Source organism: Acinonyx jubatus, chromosome B1 (assembly GCF_027475565.1).
Source record: "Acinonyx jubatus isolate Ajub_Pintada_27869175 chromosome B1, VMU_Ajub_asm_v1.0, whole genome shotgun sequence".
In the NCBI taxonomy this organism is placed as follows: domain Eukaryota; kingdom Metazoa; phylum Chordata; class Mammalia; order Carnivora; family Felidae; genus Acinonyx; species Acinonyx jubatus.
In genome coordinates, this window is record NC_069382.1 from 154,183,687 (window position 1) to 154,203,881 (window position 20,195).

Here is a 20,195-nt window from a genome sequence, read left to right on the forward strand (position 1 = left end):
GAGTACCAATCCCTAAATGTCCTTTACCTTATCTCCCTTTACCTTTTTTGAAGTATTTATTAAACAAAAGTAATAATATCAAATAATTCTACATCTGATCCACAGTGATTTTCCTCTTCTGCTCTAACCTCCCTTCCAGGTTTCTCTGTATCTAATTATCTCAAACAGCCTTTTAATTTGCATGTTCTATAAAACTTCTGGAAGAATTAAAAATTCTAGTTAATCTGTCATACATTGGACTTTAGGGAAACTGTATACTGGAGAGCCATTATGTTCTAGTTCTCTGATAAGCTTAGAATGATGGCCAAACCAAACAAAACAATTGTAAAAGTCACAAAATGTCTGTAATCATAATTTTTGGCTAATTTACTCAGTTGCCCTATAACACATACTTATAGAGTTGGCAAAGATACTTCATCTGTTCCATTTTCAATATTTTCAATATTTTATGCACATTTATTATATCATTATTTTAAATGGTTAGTAGGTTTGTATTATTTATTCATTATAAAGAATGATGATACTTGAACAAGTTTGACTTTAAGCCTGTCCTTATGGAACTCACTAACTAGTGGGGAGAATTTGCATTCAACACTAATTTTACGTATTTCATATCGAGTTTACACTAAGATTAGGTTGTCAGTTCAGACTCCTATAATTAGAAATCTCAGTTGGTCTCAAATATATGAATAACTTCAAGGATTCAGGCAATTAGGTGGAACAGACCAGGTAGGAAGAGGTGTGGTCATTGAGGATGGCTCTCCCTGTCCTTCCTTTTTGTTTCAGACAAGAACTCTGCCCTAGAATAAGAGGTTTCTATGTGAGGCATATGCATTATTACTGTGGATATCAGGAAACATTTAGTTTATAGAACCCGTCTGTTTGTACTTCAACTTACATGACTTTTCTGAGGGAGCCATGCCAATAAGCCCTTAGCTTCTGGGTTTGTTTTCTAGAAGCAATTTTAACAGGAATCATTCTGTTAAGAATATTCAATTGATAAATACACTCTTTTTAGGAGAAAAAAAAAAAAGCTCTGTTCAGTCAGAAATTCAGTTACCACACAAACAAGGAGATTAAATCAGATGGCTTGCCTTCTTTCTTTATGCCAGCAGTGTCCCTCTGACACAGGGAGCAAATGAATCACGGGGTGTGTATTTCAACTCTATTTTCATCTTTTATATTGCAAGGTTATGTGAGAAGAAAAGAATGTATGAGAAAAATATTCGGCCACATTACTTATCTGAGAAAGGGTTGATACAGTTACTTTATACTAAAAATGTATGTATAGGTTCCTATTAAACTGTGTTGCAGATCATTTATTCATTTTTCAGCATATCTTTTCCTCTATTTGACTCATTCTATGACTATGCAGGGAATAGTATATCATTTTGGTCAAATTTATTCTAAGTAGTATTTGTTAAAAAGAAAACTTAAGGAATGAATCTTCAAAAATTTTGCTGACATGAAACGTTGGTAAATTAGGCATCAAGAGCACAATACTTTTTATGCTTTCATATTTTTGCTGTGTATTGTTTTATTGCAGAATATTTTATTGTAATAGCACTCATTTCTGAGATCACACTTACTTTTATTGCTTCCATGTGACTGGAATATATTACTTAAGTAAAACTTGACTTATTAGTTCAAATGGATGTATGCATGAGTATTTCTAAATGTCATTTTACTAGAAGTCTATGTTTTATATAATTTACAGGAATGGATCCCTGAAGACAAATCTCATAAACTTTCATTTGCACAAATCTTCCATTTCAACAGGCAAGATAATAGGACATCACCCTTTGCAGACTGCACAATTTTAAAATGTGGTAACAAGGAGTAGCTAAAGATGAGCAAAACAGAAAGCCAAAGCACATATACAAGTAAAGTCATTAAGTGGGATATAAATGTGAAAATAGCAAGATCATGGATCTCAAAGTTACTAAATCCATGATTGTGATTTCTCATATTTTATTCATGATAGATAATCAATAGGTCGATCAATCGATAGATAGATAATAGGTAGATAGAAAGAAAGATGGATAATAGAGGGATAGATGATAGATAGAAGATAGAGGATAGATAGGTGATAGAATGCTGTTCTATGTTTATAATTATTATTTCCTTCACCAACATTTGACTTCATGGAATAATACCTGAAAAACAGTGTACTATCATATTCTTTAAGAGACTTTTAAAAAGATCTAGCTAAGCAAATTCATGTTTATTAAAAAAAGGTGAATTCTTTCCCAATTTTTAAAAATTGAGGTATAATCCATATACCATAAAACTTACCATTTCAAAGTATAAAATTAAGTGTTTTTTACTATTTACAAGGGTGTGAAAACTTGACTAGTAATTAATTCCAGAATAGTTTCATCATCTCAAAAAGAAATCCCTACCTATTAGCAGTCATTTCCTTTCTCCCCTTTCCCAGTCTGCTGGTAACCATAAATCTCCATTTTTGTCTCTGTAGACTTGCCTATTCTAGACACTTCATATAAATGGAATCAAATAATGTGTGATCTTTGTGCCTGGCTTCTTGCACTAAGAATGTTTTCAAGGTTTGTGCATAGTATAGCAGTATTTCATTCCTTTTTATTGGCTGAAAAATATTCCATTGCACAGGTATACCATATTTTGTTTATCCTTAGTCAGTTGATGGGCATTTGGGTTGTTTCTACTTTTGCTATTGTGAATGATGCTGCAGATGCTTATTTGATTATATAATATCCTTATCCTATATTCTATAAGAGAGAAACTGGATGGTCAATGCACATGTTTATTTATATATAGTCATTTTTTATTTGATAGCAAAAAGGCTTATTTTTTGTGTTACAGAATCAGTCCTAGAGAGCAAATTATATGTAAATGTCTACACAATCTTCATATTTAAATTCTGTAAGAATCATAGCTATTTTTAGAAAAAAATCACTGCTATTTCTATGGCCACAGATTTCATTTATGAAAATCTTATTATAAAATATAAATAAATTTCCCCTTTCTTTTGTATAATCCCAGCCAAAGTAGGGAAACAATGTCAATTTAAAGAACCTAAAGACATTGACTTGTGCATTGGTTATTTTCTGGAAATAGTTTTTAAAGAGAGAAAATGAATTAAGCACACAATACATAAAATAATATTAAGGAAATTTTGGGCAATGACAATTAAATAATGATTGTAATAGCAAACTAATGAAACAGAGAATAGAAAAACAACATGGCAAAGCAAATTCTAAGTTTGTTATCTTAAGATCAATGTACGTTCTATAAATCAGAAGTATACGTACATACAAACACACACACACACATATAATGTAATTCCCTTCTCTTTCCTGTATCTTTTCTTGCCTGTACTCTCAAATAGTCTGGGAATTCTCAACTGTCTCTTTCACATCAGCATTTATGCATCCTTAAATAACTACCATTTGAACCCTCACTTTGGTTCTGCCAAACTCCCATGCAAAGCAGCTTTTACTTCTACCTCTTATGCTCCGAAACATTTCAACTCTTTCTGGCATTGACATTTCTTCCTGTTTCATAATGACTCTTTCTCCTCTACCCAACAATTTGCTTTATATCAGAGTACTTAAAACCCTTTAAATGAATCGCTTGCTTAGTCCTCTTTTTTATCTGGAGTCCATCTTCCTAGGAGAGAGTCATCTTCTATTCTACTAACAGCCGTTTCCCCAATGTCTAGAACTCCATTTGCAACATTAAAAAAGTACTAAATAGGTAATTGATGAAAGAAAAAAAAAGATTAAGAGATGAAACAATTATCAAGGTCCAATAGTAGTTAAGAGTTTTCTTTATAGGAGCCAAAGCATTGGCATAATGTTTGGTGCTTTTAATCCCTTATTTTTGAAAGCTTGTACTTTTCTAAATACCATCCATTTGTGGGTCACCTTTTTGTCCCATAAGTGATGTTAATTTTTCACTTTAGTTGTTGTTCCATAGGCCATGCATTTTTCATGTGAGTGATAGCTCTTCCAGGTGGATGAAACTTGGCCCTTCAGGCCAAAAAAGTCTCAGTGAAAGCAATGTTTTGTGACCCTATAATGCTGAACTCTACCCAACAAAATTATATTCCTTAATATTGATTTTTTTGGTGAAATTCAAATTAAATTTATTTTTTCTCTTTAATAGGGCAACAATGAAGAAAGTGTTGAAAACAATGATTTGGACAATACTATGCTTTTAAAACTTTTTTCTTTTTTTTTAACGAAAAACTTTCCCGTGTCACATTTATTTGGAAGGTGGAAAGTATATAATTCCTTATCGGAAACACTTAACAAAATTTTATACTGTGACTTCTCATTTATTTTTTTTAAGTTTTTTCTAGCTGTGTGAAAAATGCTGATGGTATTTTGATAGGGATCAAATTAAATGTGTAGATTGCTGTTTTTATTTTATTTCCAGTTAGCTAACATACAGTGTTATATTAGTTTCAGGTGTAAAATAGAGTAATTTAACACTTCCAAACCCTGTGCTCTTACAAGTGCATCATTTAAACTCCATTACCTATTTAACCCATCCTCCCACCCACCTCTTTTTCAAGGTTACTTTGGCTACTCTGGGCCTTTTATGGTTCCATACAATATGATGGTTTGTTCTAGTTCTTAGAAAAATGTTGTTGGCATTTTAATAGGGACTGCATTAAATATGTAGATTACTTTGGGTAATATAGACATTTTAATAATATTTGTTCTTCCAGTCCATGGGCAAGGAATGTCTTTCCATTTCTTTGGATAGTCTTCAATTTCTTTTATCAATGTTTTATAGTTTGCAGAGCACAACTCTTTCATGTCTTTAGTTAGGTTTATTCCTTGGTATCTAATTATTTTCAACAAAATTGTAAATGGGATTGTTCCCTAATTTCTCTTTCTGCTGCCTCATTTGATGTATAGAAATGCAACAGATTTCTGTACATTGATTTTTTTGTATCCTGCAACTTAATTCATTTATCAGCTCTAGCAATTTTTTGGTGTTTTTTTTAATAGAATACTATGTCATCTGCAAATAGTATAAGTTTTACTTCTTTTTTGCTGGTTTGAATGCCTTTAATTTACTTTTGTTGTCTGATTGCTGTGGGTAGAACTTCAAGTACTATGTGGAATAAAAATGGTAAGACTGACCATCCCTGTCTTACTCCAAACCATAGGGGAAAATCTCCGAGTTTTTCCCCATTTAGGGTGATGCTTGCTGTGGGTTTTTTATATATACAGTCTTCATTATGTTGAGGTATGTTTCCTCTATTCATACTTTGTTGAGGGGTTTTATCATGAATGGATATTGTGCTTTGTCAAATGTTTTGTTTTTTGTTTTTTGTTTTTTGCATCTATTGAAACGATAGTTTGGTTCTTATCTTTCTTTTATTAATGGGTTCCTATAGCAACCCAGGAATAAATCCCACTTGATATTGGTGAATGACGTTTTTAATGTATTTTTTGGTACCATTTGCTAGTATTTTGATGAAATTTTTACATGTACATGCATCAGAGATATTGATCTGTAGTTCTCTCTCGCTCTCTCTCACTCTCACTCTCTTTTTATTTTGTATTTTTTGTTGTTTTTGTTGTTATCTTTATCTGGTTTGGTATCTGGGTAATAAGCAATGCTGGACTCATAGATTTAATTTGGAAGTTTTCTATCCTCTTCTATTTTTAGAAAAGTTTGAAGAAAATAGATACTAACTCTTATTTAAATATTTGATAGAGTTCACCTGCGAAGCCATCTGGTCCTGGACTTTTGTTTGTTGGGAATTTTTGATTACTGGTTCAATTTCTTTGCTGGTTATCAATCTGTTCAAATTTTCTATTTCTTCCTGTTTCAGTTTGGGTAGTTTATATTTTTCTAGGAATTTACCCATTTCTTCTACAGTTTTAGCATATAGTTTTTCATAATATTCTCTTATATTTGTATTTCTGTGGTTTTCGTTGTTATTTCCACCCAACCATCTGTGATTTAATGTAGTTGGGTCCTTTGTCTATTCTTTTTGGTAAGTATGGTTAGAGGTTTAATCAACATTATTAATTTTTTCAAAGAACCAGTTCCTGGTTTCATTAATCTATTCTATTGATTCTTTTTAGTTCAGTTTCTATATCATTTCTTTCTGCTCTAATATTTATTATTCCTTCTGACTGCTGGCGTTAGCCTTCGTTTGTTGCTCTTTTTATAGCTCCTTTCAGTGTTAGGTTAGGTTTTTTATTTGATATTTTCTTTGCTTCTTGAGGTGGACCTGTATGGAGGTAGGCCTGTATCCCTCTTAGAACCACTTTTGCTGATCCCAAAGGTTTTGGACCAGTGTATTTTTGTTGTCAATAGCTTCCATGTTTATTTTTTTTTCTTTTATTTCCTTGTTGACCCATTCATTGTTTAATGGCATGTTATTTAACCTCCATGTATTTGTGGTCTTTCCAGGAAATTCACCTTTTAAAAATATTTATTTGACCTCAGTGTTATCACTATCAGATAGAAATTAAACGATAGTATTTCATATTTGAGGCAAAAATGGTAGTATCATGGACAAGATAAAATTGTACAGGTGTATTGTGGTGTTAAAAGCAGAGTACTTTGGGCATAGAGATAGGTGAGAATAATTTTGTTACGTACTAATAATGAACCATCTTCCCCAAGAAAGGACACTAGGTTTACCTGCTAGTACTAGTTACTGGGTACTCTAGCTCTTGGCAATTATTTTAAATCTGAATATTCATGGAATCACCAATATCTGGTACTCACTCACTTTTTCCTGAGGGAAAAGTCAAGTTTCAAGTTTCTTTTATTGTCTGCAACTAGCAGATAGGTAATATATCTAGTAAATACTTGCTATTTTTTTTATGTTACTAACATTAATACTTAGCAAATAATAGACTTTGAAACATTCGTACATATAATGTCTATTGAAGAGATTTTAGGATTGATACAGCTAAAACATCACATTAAGAGAAAATTAGAAATTTAAAAATTTACTAGCTATTTTATGGTATACAAGATTATTATTTAATTTGATAATGATATGATTATTTTATTAAAATATTTTATGGTTTCATGGCAGCTGGGTGGCTCAGCCGGTTGGGCTTCCCACTTCAGCTTAGGTCATGATCTTACACTTCGTGAGTTCGGGCTTCCATGTTGGGCTTTGTGCTGACGGCTCAGAGCCTGGAGCCTGCTTCAGAGTCTGTGTCTCCCTCTCTCTCTGTTCCTCTCTCTCTCTCTCTCTCAAAAATAAATAAAGAGTAATTTTTTTAATAAAAATATTTTATAGTTTCAAAATGTATTCTAAAATATTTATGAATAAAATAATAGAATTTTGGTATTTTCTACAAAAATCTCTTGAGGTAGGTTTTAGGGGGTCTATTACAAATTAATAATATTTAAAGCTCGATACGTACAAAGAAACAATGTTATCTACTATTGTATAGATTTGAAATTTTCTATAATATGTAATTTTTTAAAAAATTGCAGGCTATGTTACATGCATTCTGTTTCTTAATAGATTAAATTATACAAGAACCAAAAAGAAATGAACATCCAAGAATTCTGTGATAAAATCATTTTTGCTAGATATAATTCTGTACTGATGCCTTAATGTTTCCAAATCTACAATGCGCATGAAGATATCAAAGTCTGAAAAATCTAATATAAAATAATCAATATGCTTTAGTCCACCATTCCCAAATATTTTGATCGCTAAACCAGTTTATCACAATGTTAGTAGTTATTTATGTCCCAAAGAAAACACCAAGAGAAGCTTTAATTTATGATATTTCACGATTTATTTAGCTTTTGGACTTTTCTGATATCCCCTCGCATTAGAGAAAAATGTGAAACAGCATGGGCTTTGACATCATATAGCTGTGGTGTCTAGATACACCAGTTGTTAGCTTTGTAAATTTGTGCAAGGTAATTAACATTACACAACCTCATTTTTCTCTTCTGTAAATTAGGTATAAAATAAATCTTCAGAAAGTTATTGTTAAGATTAAGTGTACCGCCATGTGCAGTACTAATAATGGTAACATTTCCTCCTAGAATTTATTGTTTACTGAGAAATTTTATCTAAGGCAATAGAGTAAATTAACAAACTAGGCTATACGAAAAATAGTCTCAGATTAATTAATTTCTCGTGTGTGTAAAATGATTAGAATTTATCTACCACAATTCAGCTGGAAAGATAAATGTCACATGTGTGATAAAGAAAGCTGATGTGAACTTCAGCTGGTTGCTGCCATTTTGGCTAAGGGAGAATAGATTTCTGCTGGAGGATATACTCACCTGGAAAATGGAGCACTGTGTCTGTTTCTGAATACAACAGTAAGATAATAACCAGGAAGGTAAGGAGTCTATAAATATAATCTGTATTTTTTTTCAAAGTAGGTATCTTTGGCCCCAAGTAGACAAAATTGGTACAGGTATGATAAGCCCTGTTTGAAATGTGTAGGGCTGATTTATAGAAAAGGGATTACAGTCAGTCTGTATTACATCAAGTTAGAAGGAATAAAATGGGATTCTTTCCCAATCCTTTACCCTAGATTTCTTTAAACAGTAGTTCCTAAATGTATAGTACTTTCAATTTGGGAGACAACTCATATACAGACCATCTATATAGGTAAATGTTAAGCATAATTATGCTATTACTTTGAAATATTGTGAACTGTGAAATATTGTTATTCTACCAAACATTCATTTTCCCCTACTTCCTTAGTTTAGACATAATTTGCTTATTTCACTGTGATGTCCACCTGTATCCTGTATACCTCCAAAACATAAGACCATCTCCCAAATTTAGTGGATCATGTTTATGAGGTAAAATCCAATTATATTGGTTCTATTTCCCTTGCTTAGAACTAATTGAGAGGATCAGACTCAGTAATTACTCCTTAAATATGGGGGTATTTGGCTTAGAGTTGGCAGATGGGGGGAACACATGTTCGTGATTTTCTTACTCTTTTTTCTGTCTCTAGACATAGTCGTGTATGAACATGTTCTGCTTCAGGCATCATGGGAAACTTAAGAAGATCCAGGCTGCGGGCAAAAATGACTCGCTTAGGACACTAGACAGGAGAGATGCAAGAAACCTTGTGGTTAATGTTATTATCATCGAACCACTTAATAAACCAGGCCTCAAATCTGATCTGGCTTTGGAGGTCCTATTATGGGAGATACATGAAATCATGTATCTCTTCTTCTTCATGATTAGTCAGTTTGAGTCAGGTTTATTTTTGATGTGGTTGCTGTTACTTTCACTTGGAATTGTGCTAATTTGAAAAAAACTAAAACAATAACAACAACCTTACATGTGATTCATCCAATCACTGCATAGTTTTAGTGATAATAAAATAACCCTATTCTGCCAAGTAACATAGTCACAGACACACAGTCATATCGATCACATGTTAATTTGCTACAAATCATAAGATCAACCTTACCAAGCCAGTCACAATATGAAATAATTTGCTTCTAGATTGTATTTTGCTAAAATTCTTTCAAAAATTTTTTTAAATGTTTATTTATTTTTGACAGAGAGAGAGAGAGAGAGAGAGCGAGCATGAGTGGGGGAGGGGCAGAGAGAGAGGGAGACACAGAATCTGAAGCAGGCTCCAGTCTCCGAGCTGTCAGCACAGAGTCCAACGCGGGGCTTGAACGCACAGACTGAGAGATCAGGACCTGTGCCCAAGTCGGTCGCTCAACCAACTGAGCCACCCAGGCGCCCCTATTCTAAAATTTAAACAAAGCCAGAAATACTAGGAAAACACTAATGGAAATTATCACAATTTACTAGCAAAATAAGCTATATCAATTAGAATCCTTGATATAGTAAAAGTATAGTGTGTGAGAAAGTAACCATTTATTGTTTATTTGTATTAATATCATCTTATCTTCTCTCGTATAATCAAGCTTTGTAGTTTTCTTCCTGAGAGATGTTTCCATAGAAATTCTTCAGAATTCTCCAGAAGGATAAGGTGGAAAGGTACAAAAGAATAATTGGGTCTTATATTTGTTTCTCCACATTCTATTTTTATAAAGCTATGAACTATTTATTATAAGAAAAGGATTACTCATTAAACTTTCAACTGGCAGAATTACATAAGTTTCAACCAAAGTGCTGGGACATATTACTGAGAGTAAAATTTTTCAAACTGATAATGCAAGAACATGAAATGAAGCTCTGTACAAAATCTTAAGAACAAAATAACTTAAATTCGTAGCATTCTTAAAGTGAGCAGGCTTTTATGGCATCTTAATTCTGCTTTTTAAGTATCACACCTCATAATGCAGTTCAAATAAAAATTCTGGCAGAGGACAAAGTAATAATAGAAATAACAATAAAAGAGTTGATATATAGAAACAAATTGTTTAAAGAATTTACATAGAGGATTCTAGACAAAAGAAAAAAGAAATATTCATGCATAATAACATCCTTAAAATTGAGTTGCAATCACTTGTATAAATATTTTCACATAATAAATGTGATTCTGTAACTATGAGCTATATGTATTATATTCAAAGTAGCTCACAAGATCATTTAAAAATCTCTCCCACATGAAAATATGAAATATTCCTCAAGGTAAAAATATTCATGATTGTTCTGGTATTCTTACCTTAACATACAGTGTCTACTTACTATGTCAAAACTTTTGCTTGGGCAAGATAAAAAATAATAATAATAAAGTAAAACAAATGTTAAATTATGAATGACATATGAAACTAATTTCCTTATAGAGCTTGGCAATCATTTAAAAAGAAAGCATAGGGATTTTATAAAACTATATTCACTTCATTTATATAGCAAATTATACTTATTTTTCACATCAAAGAGTCTGAAAGAATGGCTAGTAAAGGTTTGTCATAATGAAATGCATATTAAACTTTATCTGAATCAAAGTTACAAAAACAAGATCGTTATTTTGAATGTATTATCTAAATGGAAAGATATCTGGTATATGAACCAATTGATTTGTCCTGGAGAATTAGCCATTAAAGTAACAGTAACATCTAGACGTAGAAAAAAAAATCAAGTATTGTCTTGCAATGCAGTGATTTTTTTTTTCCCTTGTACTGGAAAACAAGGAATACGGATGTGCTCAATAAACAGAGTTCTCACAAATGTGGGAATCTTTCATTTTTGTAAGCTGTCATAGGTGCTTGTTTGATTTCATTTGTACTTGGAGAACTGATATGGTAAATCATTAAGAAAAAAAAAGAGGAACTCAAATATTTCTGCTTCAGGTTTTAAGGAAAGCAAACATGCGATTCAATGTATTTGGAAATGGTTGTTGTGGTGACACAACACCAGCAAAACTGATGCTAATAGTAAAGTGAAGAAGAAAAAAATGAATCATTCATGGATTGTTTTTTGATTCCCCAGCTACAGCTGAATTGACCTATGCTAACCTTTTACAACATTCACAGGAGGAAACACTTACTGTTCAGAGCAGGGAACCACCCATTTTTACACCCACATAGTGCCACCAAAAAGAACTATATTATTTCTGCAATGTATTTTCGAGAGCTCCATTGTAGATATTGTTTGTTTCCATTAAGAGTATCAAGTTTGGATCATAATCAAGGGCTAGCAACAATTAACCCACAAGAGGACAACTAATGGGAACTTACCACCAAAGGTATTAAAAAAATGTTTCTTTAAAACGTAAACACACTAGTAAAATGAATACACTTTTTTTTAAATGAAGTTAAAACTAATTTCCAAAACTAGAAGAGCCTTTAAGGCAATTCCTAGAGTTTATGAAATTCTTAGATGATTTAAATTAATTCATGCCTTTAGGTTACAACTTCATGTATCACTATTGCTGCTTAACTACTACTGGGTTTTCTCCAATATCTAAGAAGCTAAGAGTTTTATATTGCTCTGAATTACTGTTTTTAGAATTAAAAGACTCTTGTGGCACATACTGAACTTGCAGCTCTGGCTTCTGATCTCTGGAACTGTAAACAATTTTACAACAAAAATCCCGTATAGATAGATGTATTTTCTTTAGGTATTGGCAAGACACTATTAATTTCTGCTTGTCTCTCTGAGAGGAAGCATTAAGTACCTTTTCTAAATCATCATATTCCTCTCCAAAAGCACATCCTTGGCCACCAAGAAAAGATCTACAGAGCTCACCTAGAAGCTTAGTGAGTTCCCATGCCTGCTTGTGCTTTCTATCTCTTGCTACATCTCTTAACTTTATTATAGACTTAGGTGGATATACACTAAGGAGTCCAGGAAGTCTTTTCAAATACCCAACCCAATGTAATCAATGCAATACTGATTCCATTTTTTTAATGTTTATTTATTCATTTAAAATTTTTAAAAAAAAATTTATTCATTTTTGAGGGGGGGTAGGGGTACACGAAGAAAGAAACACAGAATCGGAAGCAGACTCTAGGTTCTGAGCCATCAGCACAGAGCCTGAGATGGATCTTGAACTCATGAATTCAAGCTCATGACCTGAGTCAAAGTCACAGACTTAACCAACTGAGCCACCCAGGTGCCCTTAATGTTTATTAATTTTTGAGAGAGTGCAAGTGGGGGGAGGGGTAGAGAGAGGGGAACAGAGAATCCCAAGCAGGCTCTATGCTGACAACATTGAGCCCAATGTGGGGCTCAAATTCAGGAACCAGAGGTCATGACCTAAGCCCAAGTTGGATGCTCAACCGACTGAGCCACCCATGTGCCCCTCAATTCAACACCGATTTCTAATTCAATGCTATTTAAACATAAACTCCTAAAAATAGTTGCATTTTCTTCATACAGAAAATCTCTGATAACTGCATGTTTTTCTAAATCTACATTTGGTTCCCATTTTATTATATTATTATATTGATTAATTTATTATAATTCTGTATGCAAACTTTCTCTGAAGAAACAAATACTAAACATGTTCATTGTTAAAGTCCATATAGTCTATAACAACAAAGAGTAACTCCTAAACTCTGCTAATAGTGAAAAGAGCCATAGATAATATGTAGAGGAATGAACTGTCTTCCAATAAAATTTTATCTACAAAAACAGGCTGATTGGCTCCATATAAGTCTTGTGCCCACACCTACCATAGAGGCAAACATTATGCAAAAGTAAAATTTTCATCATTGGCTTCATATTCACTCATATACATATTCATCCTCATGTATTAGAAATGTAAATTCTATTTTTTTTTCAGGTATATTATGTGAAATTTTAGTGCTTGCAGGATTTCCTAGTGTTCAGTATTTACTTGTGGGACAAAATAAAATAAAATAAAATAATGGTTCCAGAAGTCACAAGTTTCAACTTGAACCTTAAATTTGAATGTACTTTTGAAATATAAATGTGTCCATCTTCTGTACTTTAAATCCATAATCATATTAACGTCAGTTTTTTGTCAAGATCTTTTTTAAAACTTGTCAGGTTAATGTAATTTGTATACTAACAAAAGGCACATATATACATTTCCTCCAGATTTCTGATACCTGCCAAAATGAAAATGTCGTAATGATGTAGAAACTGACTTCTATCATATAAGATAAATCACAATATTTCCAACAACTACCCTAACAATAGTTATGGCAGTCTTGTGAAAAATGACACTGATTTGATTCTTTTGATCTAGATTTGCATGTGCCATCTTTATGTAATCAAGTAATATTCTAATCTTTTTTTTTTTTTTTTTAGCCAGCAATGAAGGCAAGAAAATTAAAGGAACACATATATGAAATGTTAAAAAAAATTATCTTTATGACTTCTCAGGTGATGAAATAAAAATTTAAAAGGTATGTTTGCTTATGTTTCTAACTCCTCTCATTTCCATATTATGGATATATTTGTAGAGAAATATTTTAAGACTGAAGGTACCTAAAATCATAAACATATAGAGTCAAGAGATTAAAAATTATTGAAGTTCTAGTGACTAGAAAGGGAGAATAACAAGTGCATCCATACATTCATAAAATAACAAAATGTGCCGAGAAAACAGATGTGAGTTATAAGTATTTAAGATAAAGATTCAACTTTAATTAACACTAAAGAGGAATCAAGCCAAATCATCTTAACCAAATGCTTATGTACTAAGAAGTTTGTTTGCTATCTATCCATTGTACAACTTACAATAATCCATTATCCTTTTACATTTCACAATAATGTAGTTTTTATGTCAATGTGAGGACCTAAATATTAAAAATATGAAAATAAAATAAAACAAAATGGCTTTTAAAATATAACCCCAAATCAACCTACTATAAAATGACAGTAAAATCTGCCATTCGACAATTGTATCTCTGACTCTTTGTATTTAATAAATATTTCACATAAAGGGCTCCTTCCTCAGTCTTTAGATTTAGTTTTTCTTTGGAAGTAATTTTTTTGCTTCCATATCAAATGATCTCATTTTCTTTGTCTCGGCCTCTTATGCTTGAGGAAAATTAACTTCTCCCTTCTTCCATAGAGAATCATTCTCTTCAGTCCACTTACACTTAACTCTCCCTGTTAACTGGTGAACTGGATTTATAAACATGGATTCAATGGAGTTGAATGACTGCCTAGGTTGAATACGTGTTTTATCCTGTTCCCTGGGGTGAGGGCAAAACGCTTTGTTTGTTTGTTTGTTTGTTTTATGAATGAAAAGTGGAAATATCACTGCAGCAAGTCACTGCAAAGTGTACACGGTAGTAAAACTGCTCTCTGTTCTCTTTTCTTTCCATGTTGGTCTAATTGCAGGTAGAAACTTGTTAAGAATAAACCAGGGTAGGGGTACCTGGGTAACTCAGTCAAGAGTCCGACTTCAGCTCAGGTCATGATCTCGCGGTTCGACGGTTCGAGCCCCTGTCGGGCTCTGTGCTGACAGCTCAGAGCCTGGAGCCTCCTTTGGATTCTGTGTCTCCCTCTCTCTCTGCCCCTCCCCAGCTCATGCTCTGTCTCTCTCAAAAATAAATAAACATTTTAAAAATTAAAAAAAAAAGAATAAACCAGGGTAAAGCTTCAGTCCACTGATGCCATTAGTTTATTTTATAAAACTTGTTTTTAATTTGAAAATTATGTCAGGGAAAAGAAAATGATAATATGTAATACCAGTGTAGCTATCAAGACAATGTCAAATCATGCCCCAACCTAACTCTACCCACATTTACAATTAGAGACTATAACAGGAAACTTTTTAAAAACTATTAAGATTTTCTACGAAAATGTAATGAGTTCTGATTTATTATTGTTACTATAATTATTTATTATTATTTCTAGTAGTACTTTAAGCTCTGCTGAATGTGTATTTTTCATCCAAAAGAAAACATTTCTACAGCATTTTTAATCGAGACAAAGAATCTAGTGTCTAGAACTTACTCAAAAACATGTTTATAGACTTGTTATCTCTTGTCACAGTCTGACATTTATGTTCAAATATTTTCAGTCATCTGTATTGCACTATGCTTTCTAAGGAAAGGAATAGAACTTCAGCTAAAAAATGTTGGCATTTTTGCCAAACAGTGGCTATGTTAATAGGAGAATACCTCCTTTGTGACTCACATCTCTATGTGTGGAAATAGGAAAAGATTCTAGTAAAGATCTTTTTTGTGTAGACTTCTGAAGTACTCCATACTTTCAGAAGAAACTTTTTTTTTAATGAAAGAAAAAATACAAACAACATGTGGGTCATTGAGGTAACTGGAAGAGGTTTTAAATATCAAATAAATATAAAAGTAAACTTAGGATGCCATAGTCATTCCTTCAGAAAAATATTTTTCCAGCTCTTTGTACCAAATACATTTCCAATAGTTTGTGCCAAACATATTTGGAGTTGTGATGGTGTGATGTTCTGTGGATTTAAAAAACACAAAAGATAATTTTTTTTTTAGTTACCAATTTAAGCATTGAAAAATGTCTTAAGTGTCTAGAGTGGTATACAGAGGACTTCACTGCTGACCTGGTTGCCTTCATGGGGTAAGGTAAATGAAGAACAGAGAATCTTACAGTAACTTTTCTTTTCTTTTTTATTCTTGGAGAGAGAGGGGGAGGGGAGGAGCAAAGAGAGAAGGAGACAGAAAATCCCAAGCAAACTCCTCACCATCCGCACAGAACCTGATGTGGGGCTCGAACTCACCACGTGTGAGATCATGACCTGAGCCAAAATCAAGAGTCTGATGATGAACTGACTAAGCCACCCAGGCACCCCAACTTTTGTTTTTCATATAAGATGCTCATAGATGCACGTGAGTAAGATTTAGTACTACATTTGGTCATTTCCATGGATTGAGCCTCGTCTGATGAGAAAATTAACCATTTGAAATGAAAACAGACAATAGTCTGGGCAAAGCATACTGAGCAGAGTTAACTAGTTAGGATATCTTCTGTTAGCTCGTTTCCAGAAAAGCCGTAAAGTGATTCAAAGAATCTCTATGTTTAATTCAGGCACAAAATAAGGACATTCAAAAGATTGATGGGTCTAATAAAGAATTAGTTAAGTGACTGGCTAGAGCTTAACTATTTTTAGAGCACTTTGGTCTAATGACATTTAAACAGAAAATATAAAATTACCCCCCCACACAAAATCAAGCAACACATAGCTGGTATTAGTTATTTGTTCTGACTAAAAACAATAACATTTGTTATTAGCTTCTCTATGTTAAAATAATAAAAATTATCTCAATGGAATACAGGCAGTCTAATTCAAAACCTGTTTGTATTAATACTATAGTGCTGAATATAAATCAACCCAGATTAGATACCTACTTCTAACAATAGTAAATTTTTAATTATCTATTATTTATAAAGTTAACTATAATGCATGTGCAAGTTAAATACCATCATTCAGGAAGGAGGTTTAAAGCTTTTTTTCTATAAATCTTCCCTGTTTATATAAATAAACATGTAAAAAAAACAAAAGCCCACAATTGCATTTCCGTCATTTCTCTTATATTTTAAGTCTTCTGGCAGAAAAGAAAGTATTATAAATCTACAAAGGGAATGAATATGTATTATGCATCTACATATTATTTGTAATATTTATCATTTAATTTTAACATGAAATAGGCTTGCTTGTCTCTGATTCTTGATGGGAAAAATAAAATTCAGAGATAAACTTTATAAGTTAGTAGTTTAACAAGTAGTTAACTTAGTAGTTAACAGGTAGCTACTCAAGTTTTGAAACCAAGCCTCTCTTGAAACAAAGAACATTCTTCAAATGTTTTGTATGATTCACAACCTGGATAGATTGATCGTCTATATGATGGAGACCTGGTTATCAGTGAGTGTTCTATTTCATTTGACTATATGTGGCCCAAGTAATGGCAATCTGTTAAAAGATAACTTAAAGATAAAAATTATGATTTTGATTTTTATTCTTCACCACTCCACAAGATTGAGAGACCTTCAGCAACTCATTTAAACTCTCTATTGTCACTTTCTTGTGTTATATGTGAAATGTAATAATATTATCTGAAGGTAAATTATAAATTAAAGATACTATGAACTCTAGAGTAACCATAAATATTTATTAACAATAGTTACTAAGTCAATGGAAGAGTTACAGTGGAATATTAAAACATAATCAATTGATTTAAATAAAAATAGGGGGAAAGAATGGAGTAGATAAATAATAAAACAAATATCATAATGGTAAATTGAACTATATCCATGTAAGTAATAACTATGTAAAATGGAATAAATACCCTTTTTAAAAGTAGTAATTATTATATTAGATTAAAAAGCAAGACCCAGCTACATGATATTTACAATAAATGCACATAAAATATAGAGTTGCAGACTTAAACAAGAAAAAAAAAAAAACCTGAGAAGTTATACTATGTAAACCCTAATCATGAGAAAGCAAGAATGGATAAATTATGTTAGGCAAAGTTGACCTGACAGAAGAGAATATGAACAGAGATAGATAATTTTATGATGATGAAGGTTAACATTCATTAAGAAGATATACAATTGTTGAATGTATATGTGCTTAATAGAAAATCAAAATACAAGAAGCAAAATAACTTCATGAATTATAGGGGGAAATAGTTAATGCACAATTATAGGCAGAGATTTCAAGAGTCTTCTTTCAATAATTGAAAGAAAAATAAGTGGAGAAAAAATTTAGTGAGGATAAAAATATCTGAACCTATTATTTCTACCCTAATTCCTAAAATATAAAAGAAGGTAATACTTCCCAATAAAAAGGATGAGTTACATTTTTACCATATGTAAATCAATAATATATGTAACACATTTTATCTTACCATACTTAACAATATGCCCAGTCTTTGTATGCCCTTAATGATTTAAAAAATATATTAAGAAACACTCTTAGGAATTGCATTTTTATATTACATTAAAAAAAAACAATCTGAAGTGTTTTTAAGTTATCCCTATTATAAAATTTATTAAATTCAATGTGGAACATATGAAAAGCCTCTGAGGAAGACACGTGAAATAAATAATTTTTGTGAAATTGATACACTGAAGAACAATATATTACACAGGGTTCTAGGCTCCATATCCCAGATGTGTCTGCTAGGCTCACCACTTAGTGTTTAGTGCCTAGTACAGTACCTGATCTACACAAGTATTTTACTTTTCTTTAAGTTTAGGTATTGGTTTTGAGAGAGAGAGAGAGAGAGAGAGAGAGAGAGAGAGCAGGGGAGGGGCAGAGAGAGGGAGAGAGAGAATCCCAAGCAGACTCTGCACTGTCTGCACAGAGTCAGATGTGGGGCGCAAGCTCACAAACTGTGAGAGTTCATGACCTGAGTCAGAGGCTTAACCAACTGAGCCACCCAGTGCCCCAGTATTTTACTTTTCTATAAAATGTTTCAATGATTAGAAATTAGCACAATTGTTCCTTAAAGAATAGTAGTTAATAAACTAAGGAAAGAAGGAGTAAAAAAGATAGGTTGCCTTTCTCTAATATGAAAAATAATGATTCATATAGAATATAAATAAGTTGAGATTTATGAAAAATATAAATTTGAAAGAGGTGGAATGTGGTTCAGGGAGGGGATACAATTATAAATCTAAAGAACTAGAGAGAGATTTAAGAATTGAAAACAAATGGATGGTTAATGTCCTTATGCAATGTTAAGTGAAGTTTATATAAAATTAGAGTAGAATAAGATGATAACAGAGGCCTGAAATTTCAAATGTGACCCCAAAGATATAAGCCTTGAAGTATAACTTTAAATAATAAATAGCTCATCAAAGTAAAGCATAAATAAAATAGAAGGTAACAGACAATTTGAAAAATGTTCGCTTGCAAGGTAAATGTCAATATTTTCTTAAATAAAACTTACTGTAAGTCAGTAAGATTAGTTCCCCGACAGAAAATTGAGTAAAAAGCAGCATAAAGACAGAAAAGGAGATACATGTAAAAATATGAAAAACTCCTCAATATCTATGGAATCAAACCAATACAAATTTAAGTAGCAATGAGGAATTTTGATTTTTCAGATTGACAAAATTAAAATGAATAACAATGTACATTCTGTTGAAGATGTGGATGTCGTTCTGTTGGAGTTACTATAACAAAAATACCTAAAATGAGTGGTTTATAAACAACAAACATTTATTTCTCACAGTTCAGGCATCTGAGAAGTTCAAGACCTTGGCTATAGCAGAGTAGGTGTCTGATGACATCCTGCTCCCTCATTGGTGGCCACAATCTCATTGTAACCTCCCATAGCAGAAAGAGAACTCTGTGGGACCTCTTTTATTACAGCACTAATCTCATTCATGAGAGATCCACCCTCATGAGCTAACACCTCCAGCAGGTCCCGGCTCTTAATACAACCACATTGGGTATTAGATATGTATATGAATTTGGGGGTGGAGGGACACAAACATTCAGTCCATGGCAGTGGAAATCGAGTACTGTCAAACACTTACTTGTCATATGAATATTAGGAATGCAAGTATGGAAATTCATGTCAATATTTATGCTCCCAAAGGAAGAAGAGGCAAGGCATGGGAAAAAGAATATGATTTCTTTATAAAATTTACATAAACTTTGGTCCAGCAGTTTATCTTAAGGAAATTATCTGACAAGTGTGCAAAGATTCATTTTTAAAATGAATTCATGAATCATAACCCCTATATTCCCTTTCATTTGTGGAACTCTATCTGCCAGGTAGTGCTCTTGGTGCTGGTGTGAACTTGATAAAGATGTATGTATAATAATATGTATTGCTACATTATTTATAATATTGAAACAATGGAAGCAATCTAAACATTAATA